Genomic DNA, 18,866 nt, shown 5'->3' with positions numbered 1-18,866 from the left:
GTCGAAACCCTGCCCCGCGGGTCCGAACCCAGCACCCTGCAGACCCAACACCTTCGGAACCCAGCCCCACGCAGTCGAACCCAGCACCCCGCACACCCAGCACCGTCGGAACTCAGCACCCTGCTAAGCCAGCACGGTCGGAACCCAGCCCCACCCGGTCGAACCCTGCACCCCGCAGACCCAGCACCGTCGGAACCCGGCACCCTGCAAACCCAGCACCGTCGGAACTCAGCCCCGCCCGTCCGAACCCAACATCTTGCAGACCCAACACCTTCGGAACCCAGCACCCTTTAGACCCAGCACTATCAGAACCCAGCACCCTGCAAACCAGCACATTTGGACCCAGCCCAGACCGTCCGGACCTAGTACCCTGCACACTCAGCACCGTCGGAACCTAGCACCCTGCAAACCAGCACCTTCGGAACCCAGACCCACTCGGTCGAACCCAGCCCGGCTGGTCCGAACCAGCGGCGTCCGAACCCCGCCCCCCGGCGGAGCCCCGCCCCGCCCCGCCCCGCCCGTCCCTGGACCCCGCCCCCGGCCTCGGCGCGCGGGAGGTGAGGCAGCCCGGCGCGCGGCGACCTGCCGGCGGCCGGCGCAGCAACACCTAGCGGAGGCCGCCCGACGTGCGGCGGCGCGGGGGCGCGCACGGCGGGCGGGGCGGGGCGGGGCGGGGCGCGCGGGCTGCGTGTGCGGGCGCTCGGGCGCACACCGGCCGGCGGGTCTGACGCGTGGCAGGCCGGCTGAGGCGGTCGAGGCCGCCGGGAGCCCGGGAGCCCGAGGCGGCGGCGGAACCCGCGGATTCCCGGCGCAACGCGGGGCGGCCGAGCGCGGGGAGAGCCGGGCCCGCGGACCTGTGGGCGCGCGCGGTCCCACCCGGCCCGGCCCCGACCCCCGCGGCGGCGCGGGCCGAGGAGCGCGGCCGGGAGGATGTCGGCGGCGGCCGCGACGAGGAGCGGCGGAAGCTGGCCGACAGACATCATCCACCCCTGGAACGCCAACCGGCTGGACCTGTTCGAGATCAGCCAGCCCACTGAGGTGAGCGCGCTGCCCCTCCCCCCCTCCCCCTCCGCGGAGCCCCTCGGGCCGCCTCTCCCTGCCGAACCCGCCCCCGGGGCAGAGCTCCGCGCCCCAGGACCCCGGGGTCCGCGGGGCGGGGAGCGGACGCGGCGCGGTCACCTGTGCGGCGCGGGGTCGCGGGTCCGGTCGGAAGCCGGGGGCGGGGTCGCGAGCCGGAGGCGGGGCTGCGGGCCCGGGGCCGGGCCGGGGGTCGCGGGCGGGGAGAGAGGTCTCTGGCCGGGAGTCGAGCGGCGGCTGGGCGGGGGCCATGGGGGCGGGGTCGCGGGCCGCGGGCAGGGCCGGGGTCTGCGCGGGGAGGCCGTGCGGTGGGAGGCGGGCGTGACTCGATGGCGTTGTCCCCTGACTGCGGCGCGGGGTCGGCGGCCGCTCCGGACTGTGGGTAGCGCGCACCTTTGTCACTCGGGCGTGCATGTGACCGGCGGTATTTTTACTTCAGTGGGTTTGAAAACTTGGGGGTTGCCAGCTGCGAGTGCAGAGTAAATATCGGGAAAGTTCTAATTGTGCGCATTTGCTGATAACGCAGCCCGGAATTGAACTCCAGTGGAGAGAAAGGCTTTCTCCCATTCGTTCCCGGCCGCCCAGGTTGAAGCCGGGGCGCCCCTCCCCCCGCCGGGGCGGCCAGGGCGTCCGCGGTGACCCAGCCGGGGGCGGGGGCCCGCGGGGGAGGGCGCGGGCGGGGGGCTGGGCGCCGGGGAGGGGCCCGGGGCGGGAGGGCTGGGGCTTGGGGGCCGGGGCGGGAGCCTGGGGCCCGCGGGGAGGGCCGCGGCCGTGTAGGGGCTCGGGGGTAGTGCAGAGGGTCGGTGGCTGAGCGGAGGGCCGGTGACCGAGCGGGGGCCGGGGGTCGTGCAAGGGGCCGGGGGCCGTGCGGGGGTAGCGGGTCGTGCAGAGGGCCGGGGGCCGTGCTGGGGGCCGGGGGCCGTGCTGGGGGCCGGGGGCTGCGCCCGCGCAGCTCCGCAGCTCCGGGGCCCTCCGGCGCGGCCTCGCCTCAGGGCGGCTAGCCCTGGGCGTGCTCCCGAGTAAAGGAGGAAATCACACTTGCTCTTGGCCTAGGACGATGGCAGTTGTTTATAGCGAAGCTGCTCAGAGTTCTGAAGGGTTTTTTAGAAAACAGCTTTGAGTCCGGGTCTGTGGGCTAGGAGCGGTGACGTGGGAAAGAGGAGAGGAGAGGTCTGGCAGAGACCTGGAGGTGGTTTCATAACAGTAAAAACTGAGAGTTGTATCTCATCCCTGAGTTGTAGTTGCGCAAACTTGGACAACATGCCGCGCACCTTACACAGGATTCCAGCACTCTGGGGAAATGACTGTAATAGCACCTAGTTTTGATTTGTTCTAATAGCTAATGTAAAGTCAGTAGTATTTGCTGAAGTCCCAGCATTTATGCACCAATCATGTTTGCCAAGTTTGAACATTCTCACGAAATTTCATCCTGGTTATCATTAGCTCCCAGTCTGTATTTTTTGAATGAGGCTGACATTCACGATTTCAACTTCTTGGGCTTGTCTGTGGTTGGAAGAATTTCTTCTGTCTGGGTGGGTAGAGCCCTTCATTTCGATCCTTAGTTGAGTGCTAATGCACATTAGGGTTAGGTTGCATTTCCGACGAGTTACTCCTGATTCACAGCTCATCTTCTCAAATGATTTTCAGTTAGGTCCTAGTAAGTAAATTAATAGTATGTAGTTGTGCTCCTTCATGAACTAATTATTAGCACGTCTTCTGAAAAAGTGACATGCAGTAATTTAACTTTTAGCATGATTAACTTTTAGTAATTTAACTTTTATCAAGTTTTCAGAATAATGGATTCATTTTTCTTTGGTTTAAAAAATTGGGATGTAAAATATTATCATGGTACGTGGTTGGTTTGCTTTTCTGTTTGAATCTTTTTATAATTGTTTTTTGAGAGATTTCCCAAGTCTGGTTGAGAAAAGGAATATTTTTTTGATTTAGTAATAGATAATTCAGTTTACTCTTTGGGATTTTGAATTGAGTTGGCATTTTAAAAAAATCTAAATCAGAAACAGATTCTAGTTAATTGGTCTCAAAAAAATTCCATTTTTAAGCACTCAATTGGAACTTTTTCTCTGTATTCTTAGAGGTACTAGTAGGTATTAAAACTGGCCTGTCATTTGGAAAGCTACTTTTTACGTAGTTATTCTGCAGGTGAGAAATTGCTGTGTATGTGTCTTGAAGCAAAGCAGATTTGAAGGGCTAGTTTTAAAAAGGATGATGAATTCCATTTAGTAGTTTCTCCTCCCCATTTAACATTTGACCTGTTTAGAAATGATTCTCCAGAATTAAATGGGAAAGCTTTGCATAATGAAATAAACTGGTTTTTTTAAATGTCTGTTGTTATTTATATTAGTTTTTTCACTCTCTAGAACCTAGTTCACACTTGAGTACTCTGTGTTCTGGAGAACCTTTGCATACTATTAAATTTATTCTGGTCTTGCAGGTTGAGCTTCACATTTAACAGGTTGTATTTTTCATTATGATGGAGGTAAACTTTCATGTTAGTAATTCTCTAAACCAATATTTCAAGGTTCATCGTTTTTACTTTGCTTTATCTAAGCTTGTGTCTAAAAGTGTGTACCATCTGATATGAAGTTTTACTTTATTTGGCCATCACAAATCATTTAGCTTTCTGTAAGAATGTAAGTTTGATACAGGCCATTATTATATTCAATAAATATTAAGCAAATTTAGTACAGAATTTGATTTGTAGGAATGCGATTTAAGCCTTATATATAAATATTTGGATAATCTTTTTATATATCTATATGAGAGTATAGTTGTGGTTTATTTTCTTTTGTTTGCTTTTGGGGGGGTACAGTAATCAGTATCTGTTATCAAGTTTTATAACTACATTAATCATTTGTGTTTGGTGGTTTCAGGCAGTCTTGATGACCACTGATAATTCTGTGGTTTCTATGTTCAGTAAGATGATAAACTTGACTTTTTGGATTATATTTATTTTTTAAGGAAATTAGAATATGTTCTGCAATCAACCTGGTTAAGTGTACTTTTTCCTTCATACTCACATTTATGTGTAAAAGGAGGGCTTCCAATGAAAAAGCTAGTTATATTTTGTCATCGCGTATTTTTCAACCCCTTCCTCACTTGGGTCCTAGATTCTTTTGGAGTTGTAAAATGAGAGTTGATTTAAACTTAATATTTGATCACTAGGAGACTGATGTTAAGTTGAATTAAGATCTTGATTACTGTGGAAAACATAGCTCCTAATAAATGCTTCGTAAAGCTTTTTAGTCCTGTTATTTTCTTAATGTTAAGGCTTTATTTCTTTCAGAGATTTCTAATTATTTATTATGGCAGAATGCTTGTTGCTAATCTTGACTTCCCATTACTTCCTCAGAAGAGGGCTTCTCTGGTTACCCAAAGGTCTCACTCTTGGTTTTGGAGTTCTGTTGCTTAACTTATCGCAGTGTTGTTATTATAGCCATTGGTTTCTGTTTCCCTCCGATTACGTGAAAGCAAGAGCATAGAATTTTATTTTATTAAACATTGTTATATCTTTCACCATGGTAGGTGCTCAATAAATATTTTGTGGAAAAAGTGTTGAATATGGCTTCCTTTTTGTATACCTTTTTTCTTTTCTTTTTTTTTTTTTTTTTAAGATTTTATTTATTTGTCAGAGAGGGAGTGTGAGCAGGGAGAGGGGCGGAGGAGGGGCAAATTCCCCTGGGAGCAGGGAGCCTGAAGCAGGGCTCATCCCAGCACCCAGGGATCAGGACCTGCCTGAGCCAAAGGCAGACGCTTACCCGACTGAGCCACCCAGGCATCCCTGTATGCCTTTATTCTTGACAAAACATGGGGTATGTACATATTGAAAACTTGGTGAGATTATTTGTTAGGCTATTAAACATTTATGTTTTCATGTGTTACTCTTTTGCATAAAGGTTATACCTTAATGCAAAAACTGTTCTAAGTAGTTGACCATTTTGCTTCATGAGATGGTTCTTAAACTCAGTTTTGTTTTTTGTTTTGTTTTGTTCTTTTTATTTGATAGAGAGGCAGCCAGCGAGAGAGGGAACACAAGCAGGGGGAGTGGGAGAGGAAGAAGCAGGCTCCCAGCGGAGGAGCCTGATGTGGGACTCGATCCCAGGACTCTGGAATCATGCCCTAGGCTGAAGGCAGACGCTTAATGACTGAGCCACCCAGATGCCCCTTAAAGTCGGTTTTTTAGGAATAATTTATTGAGTTCATTATCTTCTTTTTGTGTTGATGGGAAAATATAACCTAGAATTTGTACGTACATCCACATTTGCTTTATTAAAGGTGAATATGTTATGTTTTAATATTCTGATTAATCTTCAGAAGTAATGTGATTCATATTACTCAGAGGTGTGTATAAGAAACAACTTCCGGTTTGTCAGCAGAGGTGGAGTAGGAAATCTTCATGTGAAGTACTAATAAGTTGCATAATTTGTAGCTAAATCTGTATTCCATACTAGTGCTTAGGTTGTAACTATGCTTTTTCAGAAGACTTAACTATATTTGAAACTTCTGAAAACAGAAGTTGTGTTATTGAGCATCGATACTTCAGAAGATCTCTTTTTTTTGGTGACTAATATATAATGATATAGGCAGTTGCCAGTGATGTGTTTTTAGTATTTATAGGCATCTCTGTCCTTTTTTTTTTTTTTTTATTTGAAACTCAATGGTGGTTGTAACTTTTTTTTTTAACCTTTATTTCCTGTAAGAACTGGTTAAGATTTGTTTGTATGGGTGTGAGCCTGTTGGTCTGAGGTAAACCCTTGTCCAACACTGTTGAACATCTTAAGTTGAGACTGCATCTAGACTAGCTTCAGTTTGCTCTCCTTCTGCCGGTGAAACCTTACTTTAATTTCTGTAATTTATAGACTTAATGAAATGTAACTGTTGTAACTAGGCTTTTCTAGAACTGTAAAATTTGGATTGTGGTTCAGAGCATGGTAGTAGAAGTGACTCTTTTATATTCTTGAAAAAATGAGTCACAGAAGATCAAGGTAGGTACTAAATTTGTGGGGAGCTTCTGAAAAGAAGGTTTAGGGTTATTCCATTAAGGATGGAGCTGAGCAATTGTGGTGTGTAAGGCATTATTACTAGGTGTTGCTTATTCTGGTGGCATAGGTTAATTTGTTTATAAACAGTTTTACCAGACTTGAACTTGGGTATCATGTCAGAAAATGCTAATAGATACTAATAGCAATTATTTTGATGGAAACCTGTTTTCCTTTATTATAAATGAAATGGTTGTGAGTACTGTTAATAGAACATAAAACTAAACTGATCTCTTGATTGAAAATTATTTTCAGGTTAGGTGAGTTGTTGAATTTTGTTCAGAAGCTTGCTGTTTCTATTATTTTCCTGGCTGATTGTATTTAGCATGTACTCATTCACCTTGAAGATGCCTTGGAGAGAGATGAAAATTTGACCTACATTTACACTTGGGAGTTAGATACTAAACAATTTGCCAAATCTCACGGACCCTTTCACCAGTTTTGGGTGTGTCTCAGTCTGTTAGCTGACACTGACAGGCTGGCAGGGCCTGCAAATCCATTGGTGGGCTTCTAGTTAGTGTCCCCATATGCATGAGCTGATGGCAGATGTGGGCATATTGTCAAAGCTGGGCCATCTGTATGCATGAGTTATGAATGAGCAGAAGCTTAACATTGCCAGTCACATATTAGGACCAAATAGAGCAGGCAGAGAGCTGGTGAGGGGGATTTTGTTTGCCTATCTCAGGTCATCAGGTTGAGGTTGGGCTCTAGTAACAATAGAAATGTAAAATTTCACTCACCATTTTGGTATATGTGATTGACCAACATTGTGTTATAATTACCTTAGAAAGTGGATGTATTTTATAAGGTGAAAGTAATCACATGCAGTAGTAGTTTGTACGTAAACTGGGAAAGTATTTTCCTGGTGTAAGTTGATTGTAAAAGATAAGGATAATTTGAAGTTTCATACTTGCAGGTGTACAAGTGTGTGTCATGAATGAATTTACTTAGAAGGACTGAAATTGAATATCGTACTATGACTGGAAAATAGCCAGAATTTCTGTATTTTTACTCAAAAAAATTTTGGTGTTAAAGGAGATTAAGTTGTGTGGCTTAACAGAAAATGATGTGAACTTTTGTTGCCCTTGTTTGTATTGTCATGTTTTTAGGTTGATTACACATAGCATGCTTTGTGCTGTGTGTGTGTGATTGAAGTGTAGTTGCCATACAGTATTTCTAGTTTCAGGTGTACAACAGAGTAATACAACAGTAATATGTGTTTACATACATTAGGAAGTGGTCTCCACAATAAAGCTAGCTAGCATCTGTCATCATCCCAAGTTGTTAGATGTATTAACTAAATTGTCTCTGTTGTACATTATATCTCCATGTCTTATTTTATAACTGGAAGTTTGTAGCCTTTACACCCCCTCCCCCATTTTGCTGCCCATCTTCCTACCCTCTCTCCCCTCTGACAACTACCAGATTATTTTATGTATCTGTGAGTCTGTTTCTAGTTTTGTTGTTGTTATTGGTGGTGTTTGTTATGCTTAAGTGAAATCATACGGTATTTGCTTTTCTCTGATTTACTTCACTTAACAAAATACTCTGTAGGTCCATCCATGTTGTTGTAAACATCATGATTTCACTTTTTTTAATGGCTGAGTAATACTCCATTGTGTATGTATGCCATATCTTTATTCATTCACCTGTTGATGACCACTTAAGTTGTTTCCATATCTTGGCTATTATAAATAATGATACAATGAATGGGGGGGGGTGCCTGTACCTTTCTAAATGTTTTCATTTTCTTTGGGTAAACAGCCAGAAGTACAAGTGCTGGATCATAGGGTAGTTCTATTTTTAATTTCTTGAGGAACCGCCATACTGTTTTTTATAGTAGCTGTACAATTTTGCATTCCCTGCAATAGTGCCTGAGGGTTCCCTTATCTCTGCATCCTCACCAACACTTGTTATTTCTTGTCTTTTTGATAGTAGCTACTCTAACAGATGTGAGGTGATATCGTCTTGTGATTTTGATTTGCATTTCCCTGATGATTAGTAATGTTGAGCATCTTTTCATGTGCTTATTGGCCATCTGGATGTCTTTGGAAAAATGTCAATTCACAGTCTCACTTTTTCTTTTTTTTTCTATTGCATTGTGTGAATTCTTTGTTTGGATAGATGTGATGTGTGGTTTGCAAATATTTTCTCTCATTCTGTACATTACCTTTTCATATTTTTCATGGTTTTCTTTGCTCTTCAGAAGCTTTTTAATTTGATGTAATTTTATTCATTTATTTTTGCTTTGCCCTTGCCTGAGGACACAGGTCCAAAAAGATGTTGCTCAGACTGATATCCAAGAGCTTACTGCCTGAGTTTTCTTCTAGGAGTTTTATGGTCTCCCATTTACATATAAGTCTTTATTAATCCATTTGAGTTTGTTTTTGTATATGGTATAATAAAGTTTCATTTATTAAGGTCCAGTTTCATTTATTCTACATAGTTGTCGAGTTTTCCCAACACCGGTTATTGAGTAGATGGTCTTTTCTGCATTGTATATTCTTGCTTCCTTTGTTGAAGATTAATTGAGCATATAAATGTGGGGTTTATTTCTGGATTCTCTGTTTTGTTCCATTGATCAGTGTGTCTGTTTTTGTGGCAGCTCATACTGTTTTGGTTACTGCAGCTTTGTAGGTGTAGTTTGAAATCAGGGAGCATCATACCTCCGGTTTCCTTCTCAAGTTTGCTTTGACTGTTTGGAGTCCTTTGTGGTTCCATACAAATTTAAGAATTCTTTGTTCCAGTTCTGTGAAAAATGCCATTTGTGTTTTGATAAGGATTGCGTTGAATCTGCAGATTACTTTGGGTAGTATGGATGTTTTAACAACATTCTTTCCGTGGGTTGGGAGAATATTCTCCCAGTCGATGAGCATGGTGTATCTTTTCATTTGTTTCTGTCATCTTCCATTTCTTTTCATCAGTGTCTATACTTTCCAGTGTACAGGTCTTTCACCTTCTTGGTTAAATTTATACCTAGGTATTTTATTCTTGTCGATGCAATTGTGAATTGGCTTGCTTTCTTAATCTCTGTTTCTGAAGTTCGTTATTAGTGCATAGAAATACAACAGATTTTTGTGTGTTAATTTTGTATCCTGCAACTTTACTGATTTCTTTTTTTCATTCCAGTAGGGTTCCAGTAGTATGTTGAATAAAAATGGGGAGAATGAGGGGCGCCTGGGTGGCTCATTTGGTGAAGCGTCTGCCATCGCCTCAGGTCGTGATCTCAGGGTCCAGGGCTCAAGCCCCGCCTGCTCATGCTCACCCTTTTTTTCCCTTTATTTCTCAAATAAAAAATAAAATCTTTTTAAAAAACGTGGTGAGAGTGAGCATCCTTGTCTTATTCCTGATCTTAGAGGAGAAACTTTTGGCTTTTCACAGTTAAGTATGGTGTTAGTTGTGGCCTTTATTATTTTGAGGTATGATTCCTCTATACCCACTTTGTTGAGAGTTGCTTTTTAAATGTTGTCACTGCATTATAGTTGGGGTGAACCAGATGGAAAATGTGAGTAATAATTATACCAGCACAAGAGGAATAAACTGGAGTTGTCTCCATTAACTCCAGGTACAAACAAGATGAACTTGTGTAAGTGGTTTGTTTCAGTTTCTGAAGTGTCAGACTGCCTTCAGTTTACTCTTGCTGCCAGTGCTCAGTTGACCTAGGTAGAATGGACGAGACCATTTTCACAGAATATCAGATATTTTCTTTGCATTTTTAAACCGTCTTCCATTTGGGTAGCACAGAAGCATGCTGCAAGAGGACATACCACTGTTGAGTCTAGCTCTGCCACCGTCCGTAGTACAAACAGTGCGACAGGTTGTTTCAAATAAAGAACTCTTTCTCTGAGAGTTTGGCTGTTTTTTTTTTGTAGTGGAAGAGAGTTTAACTCCTAAGATTAAGACCTGTGAAAAAATGCTCATTCATTAGTCTTGTTTGGGTGTTTATTGGTTAAGAGCAGTCCAGTGAGCTTGTTATATTCAGAATTATAGCTACTCGTTCTCTGTTGCTTGCTTTCATATATGTTTTGCTAAAGGAAAATTAGACTTTAGCCTTTTGCAAATTTAAATTGTTGTTCTTTGTAAGAATGTACTTTCTCTTTACCCTTGTTTGCAAAGAGTGGTACTTTCCATGGTGATCTACTTATTATTCTTTTCATTTCCTGATTTTTACAAGAGAACCAACAAAATTTCTCTTAGAATTTCTTTTTGTGCCGCCGTTATCAGTCACAGTGTTTTGGTGCTGAGACTTCAGATTGTCAGTTTTTCCCGTAGCTTTGAACCCAGTTCCATATTTAGGTGCGAAAATGAAGTAGGAGCAAAAATACACACAGTGTTGGGGTACCTGGGTGTTTCAGTCAGTTAAGCATTCGACTCTTGATTTGGGCTCAGGTCGTAATCTCAGGGTGGTGGGATTGAGCCCTGCGTTGGGCTCGGCACTGGGCATGGAGTCTGCTTGTCCCTGTCCGTCTGTCTCTCCCCACACTCTCACTCTGAAATAAATTAAATCTTTAAAAAAAAATGCACTGTTGGACACAGTCATATATTTAAAAACCATCGTATTCTTAAAATGGATAACTTCTATATACATGTTTAGTATAAAGCCTATGCATTGGGAAAATGTCTTTCAAATATGTTATTTTTTGGTGGATATTGGTATTATCGTCTGAGTAAATTTCTGAGTGCACCAGACCTCTAGACCAATGCTTGTAAAATATACCATGATTTTACATGAGCTTTCTAAGGAGTTTCTAAGTTCCATTACATTTCACATTAATGAATTTTTGTTTTGGCAAAACTTGGGGTGATTTTGGGGGTGATTATTTTTAAGAGGCATTGGTAATAAAAGAACCTGTTATATGAAGGCTTTTGGTTTGAGCCTAAGTATTCTAATTTTTCTACTAATTCTTCTTTGCAAGATCCTTTTAAATGTTTTTTATGTTGTCACATTAGAGTTTGTGTGTCTTGTTCCTTGAATCAATTTTTTACGCATGCATGGTTTTTGCCATCGTGTATTGGCCATATAGAAAATACTGGTTCACTGAGTTATGTGGATTTTCCAAATGTTGGAACATTTCTTTAAACAATATTGAAGTACTACGTTTATTAATATTACCGTTGATCAGAAAAATCTTAAGTTTTCAAAACATCTGACTTCCTATCAAAGCTCCTGTTTTATTACTGGCAGCACTGCCATAGGCAGCACTTGAAGGGATTGGCTTGCTTCCTTCCTGTTTGAGGAAATGCCTGCCAGATACTCAAGCCTGAAACAGTATAGCTTGTCAGTCATTCTTCCAGGTAGAAGTGGTATTCCATGAAGAATCGGCTCCGTCCGCTAACGTCAGCAGTTCACAAGTGCGCTTTCTTGAGAGAGCCATCAAACTGGTATGCAGCCCGTGTAGAAATTTTTCCCAGTGCGGTACATAGATTGTTGAACAAATGTGTACTCAAGACTCAGACTTTAATAAAATTATCATTTTTTCTGTTTTATCAAGGACAGTCTTAAGTGAAACTGCACCCCTGTTTTTTAAGTGTGGATTCATAGCAGTGAAAAATTCATTGATTCTGAGTACAGTGTGATGTTGCTGCCTGATTTGTGCTCATGTGCCATCGGTTCGGCCCATCCTTACTTTTGAACGTTATGAATGCCAACACAACGAGAGGCTAATACTGTGTAAGTACCAGCGTGAAAAAGTTTTCACTTCACGGTTGTCTTTGAAAGATCTGAGGGGAACCCCAGGGATTTGTGGATGGTAGTTTGTGAGCTACTGCCCTAGAATACTTAGGGGGGGTTTTGAGAATTTTGGTTTGTGTTTGAATTTTGGTTTATATTTGAAGGTGGGTACTAAAGCCTATATTCATGGTATTTTCCAACTATGGCTATAAAATTAACATGCATATCATTTAAAATGTGAATGTAGGGCTCAATATGATAGAAGGGTAGATTTCAACATGTATTAATTTTTTACTTATTATTATATATTTGATTATTTTCTATATAAGCACCTATTTTAATTTTTACTTATCAGTAATAAGCTGCAAACATTTACACGTTTGTTATTGAAGAAGACTGTCCCACAACCTCACTAAAGTGGCGACCTATGAATTTTATTACTGTAATTCACCCAGGATAAGAGTGAGGCCACTCCTCCTCGTGGGTCAGTTCCGGGTTCAGAGAACAGTGCTGTCCGATGTAGTCCAAGGTTTCCGGTGGGCGGTTGTGGTGTTTGATGCGGGCTCCCGTCTTCTGGCACCTGTCTGCCCTTTCATGCTCTCCTTCCCACGTGTGAACTCTGAATTAGGCCAGCCGTTGACTGTGCGAGGATGTCTTTTCACTACTGTTTTTGGTTGTATTTTTCCTCAGCTTTAGTGTATTTCATGAGCTAACACGCAAGTACAGACAGATAATACTTACTTTCTTTAAAACCTCCCGTACACAATATGGAATTTTAGTACTTCAGAGTAGTATGTAAATATAGTACTTCTAAAAATGCATGTGGTAAAAACAAAATATTAGAATACTGGATTTACGTTTAAGATGAATTTATTTACTCAGTGGCAACTTGTTTTGCAACAAATGTGTTGTTTATTTATGGTGAGGTGTAAATTCGTTTCAATTTTTTTGGTGACCATTTCCTTTTTATAGATAGCATTACAAATTATTCTGATGATACACTACTTTTAACCACTGAATGAAATGTATTAGTAAACATATTTTTTTAACTTACCAGGGTAATAAACTACAGATAAGAAATCTTACTTGCTGAATAAGCTAGTTTGTAAATGATTCCTTTGTAGATCAACTAAGCTTCTGCTTACTCAAGAGGAGGAGCTTGCCAAGAGTACCATGCACAGTGTTTTCACATGTAATGTTTTAGGGCCTCAAATATTTAAAAATGTGTTTTTAATTCAGTTTTGGCAAAGGTGGCCTTGTTGAGTTCTTGGTATAGTTAACGTGTTTTTATACCAAATTTGCTGATTCCAGTTTTTAAAAATTATTTTTTTATTACCTTCGGGAAATTGTTACTTAGGGAATATCAAGGACAGTCAAATTAAGACCCCCAAATCTGGAAGAGCATTAGGATCATTTATGATATTATTTTATAGTTTATTTTTAAAGTATATTCTTGAAAATGTAGTTAGACATAGAAGGAGTTTATGCATTTACTGTAGGAGAGATGATATGTTTAAAAATATTTGTTTTATATTATGAAAGTAATATGCATGTTTTAGAATATTTGGGAAATGCTTGAAGCATGCGTGTATGTTTGGTTATATGTGTTTATTAATTATTTGCATTTTTAGTCATTACTGAATCCTGTTTCTTAACCAGCCATATGTCTGTCAGGAATCCAGTTTCTGAAAGTTACCTAGGTTATTCGGATAACTGCAGTACTTAATGTTTTGTGAATGCATGCTATCTACATACCTGATATTAGCATAAAATGCTTTGCGCGTGTTATCTTTTTTAGTTCTTACAGCGGTCTTTTGCAGTAGGTGCTTTTGCCTTTTCTGTTGAATAAGCAGAAGCTTTGTTGATCTACAGAGGAATCACTTACAAATTCCTTTATTCATCAAATAAGATTTCTTATCTCTGTTTTATTACCCAGCTAAATTAAAACAATCTGTGTACTAATAAATGCTTTATGTGTGTTATCTTTAGTTTCTGTAGCAGTCCTGCGAGGTGGGTGCTTTTGCTCTTCCCATTTTTGGGTGAAGAGACCAGGGCGCAGGAGATGAAATAACTTGCTCAAGGGTGTGCAGGTATAATGAGCTGAGGAGCCGTGATTTGAACCTGGGTATTCTGACTCAAACCCCTAGCCACAGTGTTTGTAGAATTCAGAAATTTAAGATCACTGCAATGAAAGCAGTGTTTGGAAATTTTGTAGGAAAATAATTTATAAATAGGATAATTTAGGGGCACCTGGCTCGCTCAGTTAGAAGAGCATGTGACTCTCGATCTCCAGGTTGAGTTCAAACCCATGTTGGGTGTGACGATTACTTGAAAATAACATCTTTTAAAAAAACAAAAAATAAAGGATAATTTAGAGCTTGGTTTTCAGAAAGAATCACAAGCATGGTATAAGGGACCCCTTTCTGTGTTATTTATGTTGTATGTTATGTGCGTATATATGTATATCTTTATATACAATAGACATGAATGTATTGATTTTCTAAAGCTTTATTTTGTCTTTTTTCTTAGAAACAGTGGATTGGGGGCGCCTGGGTGGCACAGCGGTTAAGCGTCTGCCTTCGGCTCAGGGCGTGATCCCGGCGTTACGGGATCGAGCCCCACATCAGGCTCCTCCACTATGAGCCTGCTTCTTCCTCTCCCACTCCCCCTGCTTGTGTTCCCTCTCTCGCTGGCTGTCTCTATCTCTGTCAAATAAATAAATAAATAAATCTTTAAAAAAAAAAAAAAAAAAAAAAGAAACAGTGGATTGTGTGCTTTGTAGCCAGCATGGTGCATGCCATACTTTAGTTCTAACTGAGCAGACTTGGAGCAACCACAGTGAGAGTATGAGGGAATTTTGATAGCTTCACTGATAGCTTTCCTGTGCCTGAGAGAAATAAAGACCAGGCTTCCCCAAGGTTCTGGCACTGCTGTATTTAGACCCCTATGTGACAGCATGGGTGTGATTTGAGTTTGTACCTGTCCCTTCCTCTCTTGACGTGCTTCCCCTTAGTGCCATCCTCCTCGGGTTAGCTTTGTGTCACCTCATCCCATTTCTGGTTCACGCTTCAAAGTAAACAACAAATAAAACTTGTTTGTTCTCATCACTGTTGGGGCTTAGTTAATTTACTTTCCCGTAAAGTTTTGTTGACATATTAACTAGCGATTTTTCCCTAGGTAATGTTTGAATTTCAGTGGTTTTCTAGAGATATTTCCTTGATTGTTGCTAAGAATTCTGACTAACATCTATTGAGCAAATATTTGGCATTCTCAAACTAGAAGGGGGAATTTCAGATAAAATGGCAAGTTTGGGGGCAGTGTAGTGGACCTTCTCAGATCATACAAATTAACTTCTCTGGTTATGAGCTTGTGTTTTCTTACATGGAGGAAGTTTCTAGATGGGAAATTAAATATACTTTTATGGATCAAGGACTTTGAATAATTGATTGTAAGTTATATAATTTACATGTATACATTACACACATATAAAATTTACGTGTTAGGATATGTACCAGCAGCAAACTAAGTGTTGTCTCTAAACCAGTGTTCTGGGGTGATTAGACACATGCCACGCCAGGTTTTCCCTCTCTTGTATTCTAGCATAAATAGAACTTAACTGTAAGAAGTTATTATTTTTTTAACCAAGTGGCAACTAAACCAAGAAGTGCCACTTGTTTCTGATCTGCACAGCTTCTGAACAAGTTTCCAGTCCTCCTGGAATGTTTAAATTTTATTAGCATAGTGACATTTGTAGACATTTTATCTTTAGTATGTAATTACAGATGCATGTAATTGGTATCACCAGCTTGATTGTTCAGAACCATTGCAGATTTTACATTAAATACTATGAAAATTGTTTGCTTCTATGAACTTCTAACTGTGAACAGAAATTTTGGAAATAGTTATGTGCCTACATCACAGGCCAGGTGATAGGAGAAATTGCTTCTGTGGTGTGTGTGTTTTTAGTGGCTCTGGCCTGGTACAACTATGGACATCTAGACATTCCTCTTGGGTTTTTCTTAAGCTAACACAGCGTTCATTCTGGGCAGTATTTATTGAGGCTTGCTGTGTTTTAGGCTTGGTCAGAGACTGGCCCTGCAGAGGTGAAAGGATGAAATGGTCTGCTGTCCAAGGAGGAAGGGACACAGACTGACCATCGTGGCTCCGTTGTGCCGTCAGAGCAGAACCTAAGTGCAGCCAACAACTCTGACTGCATTTCGGGCCTGAGGTTGAATCCTGGCTGTCCCACTCAGTAAATGTGTCCCTCTCTGTCTCCGTTTCCAAGGTCACTCATTTACTAGTTACCTTTTATGGGCCAGTCACTTTAAGTGCTGAGCATACAGAACTTCATGGACACAGGGTTCTTTTCTCAGATAGCTCCCATTCTAGTATGGAAGGTGGATTGAAAAAAAACACGGCAGTAATATGGTAAGTGCTCTATTTGGATGGTGGCGACCAGGGACATTTTCATAGACTTTGAGATGAGTCTTTAGATGGCAAAGAGTTTTCTGGAATTTTCTTTCTGGGTAAGGGGGAGGGCATTCCCGGCAGAGAGCGTTATTGATTCAGCAAACATGAATCATCTGGTACCTATTGTGAAGAGATGAGCAAGAGGCGTACTTGTCAGGAATGCCTTTGGCGGCAGACGTGCACAGCTAAGCAGATATAATGTTTGCAGTAAGTGCTGAGAGGAAGGAAGACCCCAGTGACCTGGGCAGCAAACCTTTCCTACTTGCAGGTTGGCCAGTTTAACCAAGCTATAGAAAGGAAGTGTTTCTTCTGAATCCTGAAGAATTTGTAGGACACAGATGGAGGAAGGATCGAGAACTTGTAAAGTGCCCAGTCTGGCTGAGTCCATGTGTGTGCCTGGTGAGCTGCAGAGTGTGCTTTTCCTCGGTGTTCACTCTTCCTTCCTTCCTGAGGGTTGTGGGTCCTTGTGTTCTCAGTGTCAGGCGTGACTGTTTGACTTGCTCTCACCAGTGACACATGCCCCTCTGAGCCCAAGGTTTAAGTCCCATGCCACACTGCTGTCGTTGCTTCTCCATGAATTAGTCTGTCCCAGGGTGGGGGGGTGGTGGTGGTGCTAATTCTTTCAGCTTTGGTACCGGAATAAAGACTACTGGAACAGTCCCAGCTACCCACACACTGATGTGCTGTCATGAGAAAGAAATCTTTGTTGTTGTAAGGCACTGAGATGGTGTGTTCTTTTGTTTTCGCAGCATAACCTGGTGATCGAAGTGTAGCGTGTGTTTATGTGTGCATCCTTGTGTGTCTGGAGTGCGGTCAGTGACTTATGAAACTGGACGTGTTAACCAGGGCCAGTTTCGTATGGGCCTTGTTAGCCAAGTGAGGAATGTTCCAGATGAAATAATATGATGAGATTTGCTGCTCAGCAGACCTTCCTGGTAGCAGAGTGTACGGAGTGTAGGGAGAGAGAGCTTGGAGGCCAGAGACTTACGGGGTATTTGGCCGTTCTTTCTGTGAGATAAAGGCCTGAACTAAGGCCGCTCAGTTCACAGGGAAGGAGAGAGTTTAAGCTTAGGAAGTACCACAGGGGCGTGGAGAGTGATGAGGGGAGAGAAAGTCCAGGAGAGTCCCAGGTCTGTACTTGGCCACCTAGACAGACAGTAGGACCCTGAACCAGAATTTAAAAAAAACGTACACATGGTGGATTAGATTTGGGTGGGAAAACAGGAGGTTGTGTTTGAGATAGTTTGAATTTGAGGTGCTTGTGAATTTCCAGGTAGAAGGTTCCCATGCAGACAGCTAAAGAGGAGCGGCAGCAGGGAAAGAAGGGTGATGGCGGTGGGTGGGGGGGAGGGAGCCAAGGCAGAGATGAGACTGCTAGAAAAGAGTTGTGTGAGCGAGAAAGAGCCCCAGGACAGCAGGCTTGAGAATGCCCCACTGTCTGGAGCCGGAGGAGGAGGGGGGAGTGGTGAGCGCAGGACAGAGTGGCTCTAGAAGGTTGATGCGGAAGAGAAGTCGTCTTGCTGTCCGGATCAGGGGGACGGTTGACAGAGGGAGCCTCCCCTGCTGAGCCTTCTCCTCTATGACCTCTAACACCTGCTAGCTCGGCTCATCACTGCTGTTCTTGCCTGGCAGCCCTACTGCCCTACAAAACTGCTCTTCTCTAGATAGCCTTGATCTTCTCATTGCCAAAATCACTAGTCCATTGTAGGACCACAAAGAGGCTTTTTTCTTTTTCTTCTGATGGTATTAGTCTGTTCCTTTCTTCCCTTTCCCCTTGGTTGACTCCATTTACTCTTCTCTGTCTTGGCAGCGTCAGTGTTTTAATACCAGAGCCTATGCTCTACTTCTTTTTTCAATTAAAGAAGGCCTGTACTTAAGTATGGGACCATTCTGAGACCATGGGGGCAAACAGTTACTGACTGTAGCTGACATGATACACTTATTTTACATTTATTGACTTCCAGCTATGCACGCTCCATAGTACGGAATGTTGCTGATATTCCCGAGTCACGGGATCCTGTGCGAGAGGGCATTAGCAGACGCCCTGATCTCCTGGTAGCCGCTTCTTCCTGTGTCATCTTCTTCCTTCCTCTCCTTTCCCAGGACTGGATTGTGAATGTTATGGCTGTTGTTGTAACATCTGGAGTCTGTATTTCCTAGACCAGGCAATCGAGGTGATGGCTTGCCTTTGCCAAAATCCAGTATTGCTTTTGAGTTTAGGCTGGCGTTCAGTTGGTGACTTTTCCTCAGGAAGTGCCGACTAGGGCTGGTTTTCAGTCCTCCTCTTTGATCGTCTTCAGCGCTCTCTTGCAATGCTGTCACATGTGGACATTTAGTCCTCTCCCATTATCCATAAACAAAGGCCTAAAAAACAAAGCAAAAACTGTGTTTGATTTCGGTGGCCAATCTTAGAGGAAAGGAGCTGAGGAAATGGAGTAGATGATGAGTGGTAGCGTAGGAGTGGAAAGGAAAATAAACGTAAATCTGGGGAATCCAGCAGCAGTCAGTGCACTTGGGTAGCAGTTTAGAGTCAAGATTTATCTTAGAACTCCAATATTATCTCTCAGGTAAGTCTATATGAAAATATCAGT

The 18,866-nt window shown here is 42.8% G+C and overlaps 1 protein-coding gene across 23 annotated transcripts in view; it reads left to right on the top strand.

Annotated features, from left to right (window-relative positions):
* Window positions 1-727: 727 nt before the first annotated feature.
* Window positions 728-18,866, top strand: part of LOC123791704 (ankyrin repeat domain-containing protein 26-like) — a 184,442-nt gene continuing 166,303 nt past the window's right edge. For 19 of the 23 annotated variants that reach the window (XR_015722489.1, XM_087857838.1, XM_087857840.1 and 16 more), the window contains exons 1-2: window positions 728-1,038; window positions 11,627-11,805. The gene's annotated coding sequence lies outside the window, so the exon portion shown is untranslated. Of the gene's footprint in view, window positions 1,039-1,401; window positions 1,663-1,968; window positions 11,517-11,626; window positions 11,806-18,866 lie in introns of those variants that run through there. The other 4 variants (XM_087857831.1, XM_087857832.1, XM_087857833.1 and 1 more) reach the window with 4 other exon arrangements.

Source organism: Ursus americanus, chromosome 31, assembly GCF_024610735.1.
Source record: "Ursus americanus isolate L20-20 chromosome 31, mUrsAme1.1.p, whole genome shotgun sequence".
Taxonomy (NCBI): Eukaryota; Metazoa; Chordata; class Mammalia; order Carnivora; family Ursidae; genus Ursus; species Ursus americanus.
This window is presented reverse-complemented; position numbering and strand designations above follow the sequence as displayed.